The following is a 13,374-nucleotide window of genomic DNA, read 5'->3' as shown; positions in this document are numbered from 1 at the left end:
ACGCCTAAAAGAGGAAGATAAGGGACAGCCAGTGAAGTTACGTAATTTAGAAAAAAAAACTAACCACTTTTTACCTAAATGAACAATTAATTAAAGCAGAGTAAAATTAAAATAAACATATATACAAACAAAATAATAATCATAACAAATCATAAAAAATAAAATAATAATCATAACAAATAAAATAATAATCATAACAAATCATAATAAATAAAATAATAATCATAACAAATAAAATAATAATCATAACAAATAAAATAATAATCATAATCATAACAAATAAATAATAAAAATAACAAAAATAAATAATAAATAACAATAATAACAAAACAATAGACAAATTCAAATAAACTCATAAACAAATATACAATTTCCTGCAGGTACACCAGTACAGTAAACACTACAGTGACTAAATAAATGAGCATTACATTGAAGTGAAAGGAAGAAAAAATAACAATCAGAATGACATAAACATTGTAGGATTAACGATAAACAATAAAGTCTGAGTCATTTACATGTATCATTTGCATAATTGACTTCATGGCATTAAGAGTAGAATTGCATTTTGCCAATATTTCCAGTGAAGGCAATAGTGATGGAAAAAGAGTTGTTCTTTCTTTTACTGTTATTGGACAAGACGTGATGCAATGGAGAGCTCCTGCAAGCTCTCCACTTGTCCCACAGCCACATCTTGTGTTCTTTTTCTGAAATCTTTGCATATATTCCGGAAATTTACCATGATTTGTCAAGACTTGATTTAAAATTTGTAAAACATTTTCTTTTTCCCCCCTCTTTCTTTTTATTAGCTAATGGCAATGAGGTTTGTATATTTTGAATTATGTCATCCACAAAGCCACAATATTAATTGGTTATTGCTTTCTGATGAGAGTTTCATTCTTTTAGAAATGTCGTTTTGGCAACAGTTTTTTATTCATTGCTTTGGATACTGGACTGCTGACTGTTTTCTCTTGAAAATATGAGATTTATTGCTTATTTCATTGTAATTTTTTATATTATATTTTAATTATATAAAAAGTTTTACATGATTGTTTTAGGAAATAAAGTTCTTAACTTCCTTTATAGCATTTGAATTCTTAAGATTTTGCAACGGGAAGTTGGTTAATTTATTTATTAGGATAATTCATATTTGTATTAAGGGATACTGGTTATTTCATTATAATTTTTATATGTATTTTATTGATTTTTTTTATAAAGTTGTTCTGCAGAGTAAAATTCTGTGCAATTTTTAAATTTAATATTTGGCGTTTTAAGCATTTTCCCGGTTCATTTAAAAGCCAGACGAAGGCTGGCCGCGTGGTGGCTTTTATTTTAATATAATGTCTTTTTTTTTTTTTTTTTTCGTTTACTAATATTTCCTCCCCTCCCCCTAACATCTTGTGTTTACAAGTATTACATCTGCTGCTATTTATAGCCTAATAGTTTTAAGTTACTTCTCCTTTCCTTACTTGCTATTTTACTTTATACATTTTTTTTTTTTTTTAATTTTATTACCTGCGTGACTTTTATCTTCCTTTTACTTATTCACTTCTCTTTTCCTTATTTGTTATCTTATTTCTTATATTTATTATCTTCAGGACTCTTATCTGCCTTTTATTTATTTTAAAACATTCACTTTCAGTATGGAAATTACGTTCGTGAGATATGTCATATCATGAGTGCCATGTATGTAAAACAGGTTTTTTATCACTTAAAAAAAAAAAAAATAAAAAGTCGATTGCAAAATTTCTAACTTTACTTTCTGTAACTATACTTTTCGTCTTCTACATTTAAAATAAAATTCGTAGCTAAAAATGAAGTTTTGCAGTAATATAGAGACTGCTATTCTCTTATGTTTATGTTTTTAAGTATGCTTTTCTAATATTTTGATATTCTTGTTATTTATATCATTTTACGATCAAAAAAAGACGTTCAGAATACAACGCAGGCGATTTTGAAATTCAAATTCTTTCTAGGTTCATTTTTAATTTCATTTAACAATAAAGATTTAGTTTTAACAATTGGCAACAGTATGAGAGAAGAAAATGCTCTTTAATAATACCTATGCATAATTTAAATGTTATAAAATTTTTATACTTTTTAAAATTTTTAAAAATCTGATATGGACTTGTACGGCCTATTAAATTATACACATTTTTTTTTTTTTTTCTATATTTCATTTACATTTATTTCCCCGAATTTCATTAGAGATATATTTCTCATTCAGTTAATTCAGTTCTCGTTTCGCGGCAAGGCAAAATTACGTAAAAACTCAAAACGTCTTCATTAAAAATTGTAAGCTACAGAAAAACTTAAAACAACAAATAGAGTTAAAAACAGTTAGAAAACCATTTTTACAATTAAAATTAAAGTTTCTACGCGAAAACAAGCAATTTGGCTAGTGGGCAAGAACGGAGATTTTTCAGTGCACGAAATTGAAAGTTTACTTTTGGACCCACTTGGCATAAAGACACCGAATTTGGTGTATAAACGGACTTAATTCACTATTCTAATAAGAGTTTCAAATGCGAACTAATAGCGGCTTCGTTAGGCTTAGTACCATTTAAACAACTTTTAAAGGATTATTCTACATCTATTGCATGCAAAAGGCATAAACATCTTACCCGGAACAGAAGAACAACGCAATTAAATTACTTTTAAAGCAAAAAAAAAAAAATGCTCAATTCACCAACATAAAAGAATAAAAACCTGAGTTCACCAACGCGGGTAACAGAATGAGTATATATTTATCTACGCATTTTTGGTCCGATTGTAGCCCAAAAGGGAGTGCACATTTATAGCAGTCAATTCAGTTATAACAGTTATATAAAAAATTTCAACGTTCTGAGGCTACTCGTTTTTGAGTTATGCGAGGTACATACATATGTACGTACGTAAGTACAGACTTCACGAACAAAATCCCTTCTGAATCCATTTTAAATCTATTTTACAATCCTTTTTGGAAAAAGAGTTTCTTACTTCTTGCAAGGAAGTAAAAATTAACGGTAAATTCTTTCTCGAATGTTTAAATGCAATCTAAAGTTTTTATAGTAATATTCACAGTTTTCTTTTCCTTCCTAAGGTTAGCTTTGCGAATTAAAAACATTTTAAATTCTCCTTCTGATGTAAGAAGGGTCTTTAAAGCATGAATATTGTAATAAATAAAAAGCACAAATTTAGAGGCGCTTTTCAGAATAACCTCTGCTTCTTGAAACGAATTTAAGAAAGCTTTCGTTTATTTACAGATTTGAAATGCATGAAAAATATAAAAATTAATGCAACATTTTTGTGGCAAGTATAATTCTTTCTATAACATGACACTCGCTGTAACATTGAATGAAAAAGAAATTACTATTATCTTCATGCGCCATTGATTTGTCCTAAATTCTTTGGACAGATGCTGAAATACGAATGAAATTCTCCTCTTGAAAAATCTTTCATTCAACCAACAGATGCGTTGTCTTATTGCATCTGCATTATTCTTTATTTTTTAATAGCATTCCAAAATCCGCAATCGCTTAACAGGAATGAAAGGTAAAGAACAGGATGTGAGTCAAGTCACTTTAAGACTGAAAACGACAAAAAAGATGCGTAATCACGGTTTTAACTTGCGATTGAAGTTTGGTGGTGAGAAATAAGCTATAATTTTATTGCCAAGCGCACGTGAAAACGTTTAGCAGTAGTTATGAATCAATTTAATTTTAGTATTGGTTTGTCAGTGAAAACTTTTTTCTCTAAACTAAATAATTCCTAGTGCTAGAAACTTCAACAATTTTTACCTACAAATTAAAGTGTTTTATAAATTTAAAATATAAAATGGGTGAATTAAAATAAATCAATGATAAAATGCAGATTTTTCATTTATATGTTGAGGAAATTAAAAAAAATTATTTTATAAAATTAATCTTCTACGCAAATTATGTTACTCAAAAAACGTACCACACTGGGCTTAAAAATCGTGCGAAATTGTCTTTCAGTTACACCATTTCACATTCATTGCATCTCCAAAAATTTGAAATATAAGGTTTATTCTGCGACTAAGGTTTGAATAAAGTGAAAAAAACATGTCCATATATACTATATATAAATGTATCTATTCTCTCGATTAAAAAAAATTAAGAAAAAACATCAAAGAAAAAAAATCATTGAGTTGCCAAGAGACTAATTTCAATTTGCACAAATAGATAAAGTTATGTTCGTTTTGTTCTTTTTCTGTCAGTCTTACATATATATACATATATATATATATATATATATTTCTTTTGAGATTTCAAAGCTGGCACTTTTAGGTTGCTAGAGTAACAAATTCCGTGTATTTTAATTTACAAGTGTTAATTGACATCAGTTTTAACATAGGCTGCAAAAATTAACAAATTCCGTGTATTTTCATTTACAACTGTTAGTTGATGTCAATTTTAACATGGGCTGCAGTGATAAACAAACTCCGTGCATTTTTATTTACAACTGTTAGCTGATGTCAGTTTTAGCATGGGCTGCAAACATAAACAAACTCCGTGTATTTTTATTTACAACTGTTAGTTGATGTCAATTTTAACATGGGCTGCAAAGATAAACAAACTCCGTGCATTTTTATTTACAACTGTTAGCTGATGTCAGTTTTAACATGGGCTGCAAACATAAACAAACTCCGTGTATTTTTATTTACAACTGTTAGTTGATGTCAGTTTTAACATGGGCTGCAAAGATAAACAAATGCCGCGTATTTTTATTTACAACTGTTAGTTGATGTCAGTTTTAACATGAGCTGCAACGATAAACAAATTCCGTGTATTTTTATTTACAACTGTTTGTTGATGTCAGTTTTAACATGGGCTGCAAAGATAAACAAACTCCGTGTATTTTTATTTACAGCTGTTAGTTGATGTCAGTTTTAACATGGGCTGCAAAGATAAACAAACTCCGTGTATTTTTATTTACAACTGTTAGTTGATGTCAGTTTTAACATGGGCTGCAAAGATAAACAAACTCCGTGTATTTTTATTTACAGCTGTTAGTTGATGTCAGTTTTAACATGGGCTGCAAAGATAAACAAACTCCGTGTATTTTTATTTACAACTGTTAGTTGATGTCAGTTTTAACATGGGCTGCAAAGATAAACAAATGCCGCGTATTTTTATTTACAACTGTTAGTTGATGTCAGTTTTAACATGAGCTGCAACGATAAACAAATTCCGTGTATTTTTATTTACAACTGTTAGCTGATATCAATTTTAATATGGGCTGCAAAGATAAACAAATGCCGTGTATTTTTATTTACAACTGTTAGCTGATGTCAGTTTTAGCATGGGCTGCAAAGATAAACAAATGCCGTGTATTTTTATTTACAACTGTTAGTTGATGTCAGTTTTAGCATGGGCTGCAAAGATATACAAATTCCGTGTATTTTTATTTACAACTGTTAGTTGATGTTAGTTTTAACATGGGCTGAAAAAATAAACATATTCGACATATTTTACTGCTTATTCATAATGGCTTACTAACTTACTCATTTACCAAAGAAAATCTTACTTACTTAAGAAAATCTTACTTACTTAAGAAAATTTTACTTGCTTACTTACTTAAGAAAATCTTACTTACTTAACAAATCTTCCTAAGAAAACCGTACTTACTTAAAAAAAACTTGCTAAGAAAACCTTACTTAAAACATTTTTGCTAAGAAATCTTACTTAATCACTTACATACTTGAAAAAAAAAACTTTTTAATAAAATCTCATTTATTTGTTTATTTTAATTACTTACTTTCTTAAGAAAATCTTGCTATGAAAATCATACTTACAGACCCACCAGCGGTAAAATTGCTCAACCAGTATAATTGTTCCGATGGGAGGTCTGTTCCAAGCGAGCGGGCTGAAGATTAAATTGCGCCGGAAGCCACCGGAGCCCGGCTCCGCTATTTCTTAGCTTTTGGGATAAATCATAATTCTAGGCGGAGTGCACCGGAGCCCTAAATAAGAAGGCTCCGTCACTTCTTTTATGTGACTGAACAACAAGTTTAGTAGAAATTTGATCTTGAAAATTTTATTTTTTGCAATAAAATTATATTAAATCCGCTTATTAAATTTTAGTTTATCTCTTAACATTTTATTTAATTTTAATTATTTAAACAAATAATAATTAATCGATTTTTATTTAATTAAATAATAATTGATAAATATTCATTATTAATTACTTGTGATAATAATTAGCTATTTAATTTTTAAATTATTAATGATTTTAATAGTCATTTTATTTATTTATTTACTTTTGTTTCTCTTTGCTGACGGTCTTCTATAGGGCTCCGATATTTCTAATTTTAGAAATAAGCCCTGGTGTAAACAAATATTTTATACGAAATCAACTTCTTTTTCAACACAACTTTGCATGATTTTCCATAATCAATTTAATCGATAAGTGATTGCATGTACAGCGTAAATTTTAAACAATTTCATTTAGGAAGTCATTCATTAAGGTGGTGTTTTTTAGGCAGGAGCTTCTAGTTGCTTAAACATATGTAATTTATCTAAACAATTAATAATAAGGAAGTTATCCGAAAAAAACATAAACTTCATTTATATTCGAAAGTATTTGTTTATCTAATTCGAAATAGTATTAAAAAGCATTTAAAAAAGAAGAAAGGAAAAAGAAACAGAGGGGGGGGGGAGAAAGAAACGAGAAAACGCAATCATGGGTACGTTGTTCATCCATGAAAAATATTATTATTAACAGAGGAACTTTTCGAAATAATTGAAGAAGTTTAGGAAAGGTAATACATACAAACACATGCACAGACGCATAAACACAAACACAAACAAACTTTTCTTTAAAACAAGGAAACTAAAATTATGAAATAAAAGATAAATTTGATAATTGAACTGCAAATGGAAGCGCAAAAAAAGGTTTTAAAAGGCACTAAATGTAAATTCTCTGAAATTCATACGGCAATAAATAACATTACAATTTTAAAAAGAAATTGGAAACTTGACGAGAACTACTGAAGTAAAATATGAAAATATGAATCCCCCCGAAAAAAAAGAAAAAGAAATGACGCGCATTTATAGCTTTATTTAAGATAATGTCACAGATGGCAAAGCTTTAAAAATATAAGGCAAAAAAATATAGAGAGAAATCGTTCAGCATCATCAGCACAACAATTTATGTTACACTACCAAGGCATTTAACATCCACGTGGCATGGCAAATTGCAGATTCTGCTGTTACTCCAAACGGCGTGAGACCTTTAAGTTTTATGTCCCATTAAAACCATACATTGCTTAATTAACGGAGTAATTTAAAAGCAACATAAATAATAAAAACAACAATATAAATAATAATTTAATTCATAAAAACTTATATCTTTATTAGCCCAGAAGGGCTATTAGTATCGAAACGTCGTTTTGCTTAAAATCACTTTAAATAACCGAATGACTTTTCAAATTGTTACTACCAAATATTATGACCCTGTATTATATTTAAAGAAATTAAATAATAAGGAATCTGCATAAATGTATGTAGGTTTCTCGCATTGTGAAATAACAAAGATACATAGAGCCATCAAATTCTGAATAACGTAGTCCTCCACCCGAATATGGGCACCTGGAAGCCCGAATCTTGAATTTCGACTTTATTATCTATTTCATATTTTTTAAACTTTAACACATTTTTTATTACGAAATTCAATGATTTCAAAACCAGCAGTGTACGGAATTTTTATCTCCAGCGCACGAGAATGTCTGTCTGAAATTCTAAAGATATGCTGTTTTTAAGTATTTTTAGCGCAATGTGGCGTTAGCCCAAATTAACGTGTCTAATTAACGTAAATTAACGTCTTAAAACGTGTATGTGTCTGTAAATGGGTGGAGGGGGGAACCCGCTTGTTTGGGTGCTTGTTTTTTTTTTTTTATTATTTAATTTTTGTTTATTTATCTTTGGTTTATTTCATTTCTTAATTATACATGAAACTGATGGAATTTGTAATGCATTTAATACACGTATTATACACATGATTAATAATTCTTATAAGCAATTGTATTATTAGTTTAGCTAATAAAAGACGTTTATAACATTATGTGCTATTATTTCTAGCATTATGTATTATGTAGAACAATCATTTGTTTCAGGCCTAACAACGAGTTCTTTGATTGACGCGAAGAATCATGTGAGTAAGCGATGCACATCTTCATGGTTTAGGCATAAATTTCAGAGTATGATAAACAAACACTAAATAAAATTACCAATTTTTACGCATCCTTAGATGCAGTAAATGATGTAGTACGCATTATATTTTGCATCACCTGTCAACTCAGATATTTGCTGAAGGTCCTTGAAACCTTAATCCTGACGTTTACTATTTTATTTGAATGCAAAAATGAATTGAATTTTCTCACAAAGCAACGCTTTGTTATTTAAAATTATCTTTTCCTTCCAGTTTTCGAAGTAGGGGTACAATAACCTGCAAATATATTAGTGCTTCTTTATTTGTTTAATTTTTCTCCATTTCTTGAAATCACGTAAAAAATAATAATATTCATCATATATAAATTATCATATATAAAATTGTCTATCATCATATAATCATATATAAATTATCATATATAAAATTATCTATCATCATATAATCATATATAAATCATCATATATAAATTTATGTATCATCATATAATTATATATAAATTATCATATATAAAATTATCTATCATCTTAATAATCATATATAAATTATCATATATAAAATTATCTATCATCATATAATCATATATACATCATCATATATAAAATTATGTATCATCATATAATCATATATAAAATTATGTATCATCATATAATCATATATAAATTATTATATATAAAATTATATTTATTCATTTCGTTCAGATATAAGGTATTTTTTCCCTTCCTTCCGCGTTCCTTCAGGCTGTAACCGGAAGCAAGTTCGAGGCGTAATCGGGAAATCCGAAGTTCGAATCCCAGCGAGGTAACTGAACTTTTTTCACGTCTCCAGCATCGATAAACTTTATGACTCTTCATATAAAATGCTATAAGGTATTTTCTCCCTCCGTTCTTTGTGCCTTCGGGGTATAATTGCAAGTATATTTGACGGGCATTCGAGAGATCCATGTTCGAGCCCCGGCGAGGGCATTGCACATTTTTCACGTTTTCTTCAAAATAATCTAATGACTCTACAAATGGCGCCCGAACTAAAAGGTGGTGTCTGATGATTCTTCACCACCGAGACTTAGCGACTGGGTCCCCTAATCTCCAGTCGCCCTTTAAAAGGAAAATTATGTATATTTTCTCCCTCCTTTTTGCATGCCTTTGTGGTGTTATTGGAAGCATACTCAGCGCATATTTGAGAAGTCCCGGTGAGAGCATAGCACATTTTTCACGTCTTCTTCAAATTAACCTAATAACTCTATTTGCACTCTAATTTTATAATCTTAATACATACTAGCAGTCTAATTCGAACTTTAGACATAAAATATTAGAAAAATCAATATTTCACGGAAAATGGATTTCTATCTGAGCACAGCTTTCAGTCTCTGGCGAACTAACTATACTACTAACCATTTCTTTTCAATTTTTTCTTTACTTGTATTTATTTCCAAAGTCTAGCATTTGAAGCAATCTGGAGATTTTAAATTAATTTTTAAGCTGCTTTTAAACTATAAAATCTTGCAAACTGGGAATAAAGCCCGGAATCTGTGGTTATTAATGCAGGAGATGAAGTACTCCAGGCAATATATTGTTACGAAGTGCCCGGCTGCGGTGTGGTGGCTTCCCCGCGGGTGAGTTTGTCAGGTTTGGGGACAATCGCCCATTTGGCGATAAAATTGGACCATTTGGCGTCTATAGCGTTACGCCATAGCCGGAGCGAGAACGTTCTAGAACGAACTCTTACCGGTTTTGCCGAGAATGTTCTCGAAGACAGGGTAAACGCTATATATAGCCTGCCTATATAGAGTCATATATAGAGTATACTGAGTTCAATAACAGTGTCTTGAGGTCAGAGATTAGCTCGAGAACGATCGACCGAGTCGGGAGCTGTTCTTTAGTGCTTTGCCATGAAGCTGTCTTCACCGATATAGGCTGAAGGCTGTGTTGCTGATTGTTTCAGTGTGTTTGTCGTAGTTTTTCGATGAATGTAAACGTGTCATTGGAACTGTCCTGTGTAATACTGACAAATAAATTGTATTTTGATTCTTCATCAAGTGTTGTCATTAGTCACTCCAAATCCACGAAACCCTAGAACGCAACATTCTGTTAAGATAGGAATTCCCAAAATTTTCTTCCTCTTCTGTATTCAATGAACTATATTTTAGACTTTAAGGAAAAGTATTTTTTGTACTTTCAGAATTCTTTCACCACATAAGCAAATACAAATAAATAAAAAATCTGATGTAGACGCCACATGACTTTCTTGTAGGGACTATTAAGTTATACGCATTTTTTACTGCACTTCATTTAAACTTATTTCCTCGAATTATTCTAATTTAATTAACCGAGTCCTCAAGGCAAGCTAAAAATAATATTAAAAACTGTTAAACTCTGAAATTAAATAACCAGATCAATTTTTGTGGTACGAAAGTCAAACGTTTTATAAATTTATTTTTTCATAACGAGTGACAGACTTTCCCAAATATAAGTATAGAAGCCGGAAGACAAAATTAAAAGTTAAATTGCGTTATTTGTCCAAATTTAATTAATTTTAAAATTTGCCATTGCCAAAATGTGAATATCTTCGTTATTTAAAACATTTTTGTAACTGGAAGTATATGACTTCAACCAACGATTGAGAAAATAAAGGCCGAGCAAGGGGATGGGTTATATATATGTAATAATAAAATTCCATAGTCAAGAATACAATTTAAAATTCTAACTGTATGTTATTTTCATATTTAATGGCGACGTTCTCTTATTTGAAAGTACGTGCAATTAAATCCACAGCCCCGTAGTCAAGTTGTTTTTCCCGCTTTTTCTTAAATGTCACGATGCAGTAAACTTCATACAAAAAGTTATTAGTAATTCTTTTATTTACTCCGGATATCTGATTTTGTAACTGCTATTTCTCCTGAATAATAATAAATGGATCCTGTTTTTTTTTTTTTTTTTTTTTTTTTTTTTAACTTATCGTCTGATAATTTAAGCTACGACTAAAGCTGGTACATCACACACATATATATACACTTTTGGTATTGAATTTTAAAAAAAAGGCGAGGTGCACAACTGGATGTTACAGAATCCCCATATTCAAAATTTCAACATTCTGCCGCTAATCGTTTTTGAGTTACGCCAGACAAATACATACGTACAGCGTCACGAAAAAAATCCATTTTAAATCCATTTTACAATGCGATTTGGAGAATATAGTCCTTTATTATGTTCGTAAGTACAGGTGACAGGTGACGGGGTACGGGAACGCCTGGTGTATAACATAGGTAAACAGCCACGTCCACATAGGTTCCACTCCTTCACTATCTCGTAGCAACAACTCCCTGGAGCCCCATGAGGTTGCACCAGGAGTTTACATGGCCATACACGGTATACATGGTACGGGAACGCCTGGTGTATAACATAGGTAAACAGCCACGTCCACATAGGTTCCACATCTTCACTATCTCGAAGCAACAACTCCCTGGAGCCCCATGAGGTTGCACCAGGAGTTTGCATGGCCATACAGGGGCTAGATGTCAAGTACATGTTATATAGAACATTGTTTATAAGACAAAGTAACTTTAAAAAAATATAAAGGATAGCATTAAAACACTAAAACACACATATAAGCTGAAACACATAGATACACAAAAATAAACATAAAAACACACTCATAATTACATAACATAAAGACATAAAAACACACACGAGAATACATAACATGAAACATAGAATACATACGGAGATACATAGAGCACATAAATGCAAATATTGCACACATAAGAAATATATGAGACATAGTAAGGTGTGCGTAAAGCAGAAGCGCTATGTGGAAGTATGCTCAATACCCATAATACATGATGTACATACTTTCATTAGAGGCCTGTGTTGCATGATATACATATATTTGTTGCGTACACTACATTGGTGCATTGTGCGGATATTATGCATTTCTGGAAGGATTCATGGTTACATTAGAGACATACCATACATTGGATAAATACACTACATTAGAAACATACATAACTTCATTAGAGACTTGCATTACATTATTTACATATGTTACGGTGCATATACTTGTAGTGGTGCGTGGCCCCCAACTTGTCAGCAACTATGGCAGTGACTGCTATGAACTGTAAATTACACAAACTCGTAAGAAGGGTTTAAACCCCTTTTTATTCCACTTTAGAAATAACAGCTGCGTTCACTTGACCCTCACAAACTACGCCGACCCGGCGGTTTAACAAAAACAGAACTGTGAAACTAAAAATTAATGACAGGATGAATAAAAAACTAAATCACTGCCTACGAGGCTCTGAAATCGTAACTAACTTAACCGCGTTCTAAACTACAGCTGAGATTCAGCGATCTTACTGATTAAGCAGTTGAAAGATTCAACGAACTGCCGAGATAGGCACACAGCGTCGCTGTGGTAAACAAATAGAGTGAATTTTAAAGAATGCATTTATTCTAGTGTGGTTTATGCACTGTCGGCGAAGTAGATTTAATTGAATCCAATAAGTTTAAACGAAATACAAGAAAAAATTTGTATAATTTAATATTCAGTACAAGGAAGTCGTGTGGTGTACACATCAGATTTTTTATATATATATATCATATATTTAACAGGTGAGGAAAATTCAGATCTAAAACCATGCGCTAGATGTATCCGAAGAATCTGGGCCAAATTTTTTAAGGTAAAATTCCTCATGTTTTTTAATGTTAAGCAAATGCAGTCTCCACTCTGATCGTTTAAATAATGCAATATTTATTATTTGTTTTTAGAATACGTTTGCTTCGATAGGTATATGTATACGCATGGAAAATGGGTAGATACCGTTTTAAAAACGTTCGACTAAATAATTTTATTTTTCGAAAAGTAAAAAATTCTCAGAAATTCACACACATATGAGATGTGGACGGGCAAAGATGAAACAGACCGAAAAATTATGCAGGACACGCATAAGAACATCCTCTTCAAACGCTGAAATTCCTCGAAAACAGATTGTTCAACTGTTCAGAAAATCTGCATTTATCATGTCCGCATAGGACATAGAATGATCAACTCATTTCTGAAATTAATGACGACCAGATTTTGCATTTGGATCTTTTTGATTTTTGTATAATTTTTACATTCTGAATAAATACAATTTGCTTTATATCCTGAATATCATTCTCATAACATTTTTTCTTTCATTTTCTATAATGCTAGACGAGGAGGCGGAGTCAG

This window comes from Stegodyphus dumicola, chromosome 1 (assembly GCF_044657685.1).
Source record: "Stegodyphus dumicola isolate Sdum_Otavi_A_Nest chromosome 1, ASM4465768v1".
In the NCBI taxonomy this organism is placed as follows: domain Eukaryota; kingdom Metazoa; phylum Arthropoda; class Arachnida; order Araneae; family Eresidae; genus Stegodyphus; species Stegodyphus dumicola.
This window is presented reverse-complemented; position numbering follows the sequence as displayed.